Genomic DNA, 3,106 nt, shown 5'->3' with positions numbered 1-3,106 from the left:
CCCCCCCCCCATGTCCCCTTTCATATCACTTGGAAGCCAGTTGCCAAATTCATTTTGTCTGTAAATGATTCCATGCTGTCATGTTCGGTAAGCATTGCACTGCCAACCGCAAGATCAGTGGTTCAAACCCATCGGCTGCTCCTCAGGGGAAGGATGAGGATGTGTGCTCAGTGAAGATTATACAGTCTCAGAAGCTTTATCTAGGGTTCTGATGAGTCAGAAAAACTAGATGGCAGTGGGCTTTGGCTTTTGTCTTTCCTTGAGGGGGAAGAGGATGGAGAAATCCAGGAGACATTTGGGGGGCTATGTGTGTGGAGGAGGAGCCCTGGTGGCATAGTGGTTATGTGTTGGGCTGCTAAGTGCTACGTCAGTGGTTTGAAACCACCAGCTGCTCCATGGGAGAAAGACAGGGCTTTCTGTTTCCGGAAAGAGTTACAGTCTTGGAAACCCACATGGGCAGTTCTACCCTGTCCTGAAGGGTCGCTATGAGCTGGAAATAACTTGAGGGCCATGAATTTGTTTTTTTGGTTGCGTGGGGAAGTGTCCAATGCTGTCCACTCCCTCCGTGTACCCCCGAGACTGGAGAAGGCAGGGGGAGGTGGCACCAGAGACCCTTGCCTATAGTAGCCAAGGGTCTATAGGAAGAGTTGGTGGTATGGCGAGCTGGGACTTGAAGGATTCCAGAGAGTTAAACACCCACTATGAGGCAGACATGGGTGGCTGGTAGAATTGCCTTCCATGAAGGAGTCCAGGCTTGATTTGCAGCCAGGGCACCTCATGCTCAGGTACCACCTGTCCATCAGCGGGAGCTTGCATGTTGCGTGATGCTGAATGTGCATTTCAGAGGTGTTTCCAGACTAAGACTAGGAAGAAATGCCTGGCAACCCATTTTTTAAAAAAACCAACCAATCAAAACCCTACGACTCGCAGTAGTCTCACCCACAACAGGATGATGCAGGACCAGGCGTGAGGGCTTTGCTTGGGGTTGTCATGGGTTGGGGGAGGGCCCTCCTGGAGCTAACTCCAGTGACCCACCTGTTCTGATGCTCCCCCCTGCCCTGGGCTGGGATAAAGACCTCAGGGGAAGGCCAAAGAGCAGGGCCCTCTGTCAATAATCACTAGCCTCAGTTTCCCCTCTGGAAGACCAGGGGTTTCCAGTCAGGCCCCTCCTGGCTGCACACTCTCTGACTCTCACCACTGCAGCTCAAGGTGGGCTGGGACAGGTGTCTGCTGTGGCCGCTTCTCAAAGGGCTAAGGGATGATAATAACTAGGAGGCAGTGGAGGGGCTCCCAGAGCTAGGCTGAAGGGGGCCAAAGTGGGGCTGCCCTGCAGATGAGGGGCTGGGGGAGGACAAGGGGCAGAGTGGGACTTTGTGGCCAGCTTCCTGGGGCCGCTCAAGTGCTGAGGGTCGTTCTGGGCTGGGACAGACGTTCGGCCAGGGCCGGCTCGGGGTGTCGGCAGAATGGGCCGAGGGACTTCTCGTTTCGGTTTAAAGATGTCCCAGGAGGTAACGGAGTCTGTGACGGCCACCTGCAGGCACGTTGAGCGCCAATGTGGATGTGACAGCTGGCAGATAAGGGCCGGCTGGCACCAGGGGGAGACTCGCAGGAAAGCCAGCGCTCAGTGCCAGACTGTACCGGAGCCATGTCGCCCTCCCTCGGAGGATCCACCAGGAGCTGGCAGGAGCCTGGCAGCCCTGGACAGGGGCCAGAGCCAGTATTGTCGAAGTGTAAGAGGACAAGGTGACCTGGCTGGCCAGTGGGCTGAGGGTTTGGGAAGGGGCTACCAGATTGGCTAGGATTTCCCCAAACTTGCCTGCCCAGCAGCAGTTATGCCTGCCTATGCAGGTGTGCTTGGCACATGTGTAGGCCGGGGTGCACGCGTGCTCATGTGCAGATGTGCATAGCCGCAGCCAGTGGCATGGGTGCCCACCTGTACAGGTGTGCGCACCACACGCAGGTGCACCAGGTGTGTGCAGCCACCCACGGCTGCCCTACTACCTCCACTCCCTCTTCCTCGAGGTGTGATATTCTAGAAATTCCTCCCCCTCACGGATTTCTTGGATGCTGCAGCCAATTCTCCTTCCTGCCATGCCGTTCCTCCACAGATGCTGCCAGGAACGTCTCTTTGCCATTTATTTTGGGCATGGGAGAGCCAGCCTGGGAAAAGGCCCTACAGCGGGCTCCGTGGTGTTCTCACCAGAGGGCAGCTTTCTGAGCAGGTTTGTCCAGGGACCGGCTCTAGAGCCAAGTCTCTCACCCTCCCTCGGAGGGCAGGGCAAAACTGCCCTCTGGGGGCAGATGGAGGCGAATGTCCTGGTGTGCAAATCCATCAGACTACACACACACACACACACACACACACACACACACACGTCTTGGGAGGGCCGGGGCCACCTCCTTGCATGCAGCATGGCCCACAGGGGGCACCAGAGGCTAGGTCCACAGAGGAGCCAGGCCAGGGACCGTGGGACTAGGGGAATGCTTGAGTGAGGTCAGGGCAATGCAGGTTTCACGCCCGGGGAAGGAGACAGGGTGAAAAAGCTGCCCGGAAACAAGGTTCCACAAGACTCTTGGGTAATCTTTGGGCCAAACTTAGTCTCCAGAGCCTGGAGTCTCTCAGCCATGGGTTGACCTTGTTCAATGACCCCTCTCTCTGTGGTCACTGACTGGGAGAAGTCACTGGAACGGGGTCAGTTGCAGCTGTGGGTCTCTGAGGATGTCAGCTGTTGGGGTCAGCTTGGAGGTACTCGTGGCCATCAGAGCAGGTGAGTGAATGAGTGAATGAGGGAGGGAGTGCCTGCTGGCTTGGGAATGACTGGGTGCTTCTGGGAGATTGCAATGAGAGAGGGTGTCTGCAGCAGGAGATCCAGGAAGGAGGGAGTCTCCCGACAAGTTGGGTGGCTGTGAGAAGAAGTGCAGCCAATGTGTTAGTCTGGGTGGACTAGAGAAGCAAATTCATAGACACTCATGTGAATAAGAAAGAGCTTTATATAAGAGTAATAGTATATTAACAGAACATCCCAGCCCAGTCCAGATCAAGTCCATAAGTCTGATATTAGCCCATATGTCCGATACCAGTCTGTAAATTCCTCTTCAGACTCAT

This window comes from Echinops telfairi, unplaced genomic scaffold (assembly GCF_000313985.2).
Source record: "Echinops telfairi isolate 266 unplaced genomic scaffold, ASM31398v2 ScPeMD7_5;HRSCAF=22, whole genome shotgun sequence".
In the NCBI taxonomy this organism is placed as follows: Eukaryota; Metazoa; Chordata; class Mammalia; order Afrosoricida; family Tenrecidae; genus Echinops; species Echinops telfairi.
This window is presented reverse-complemented; position numbering follows the sequence as displayed.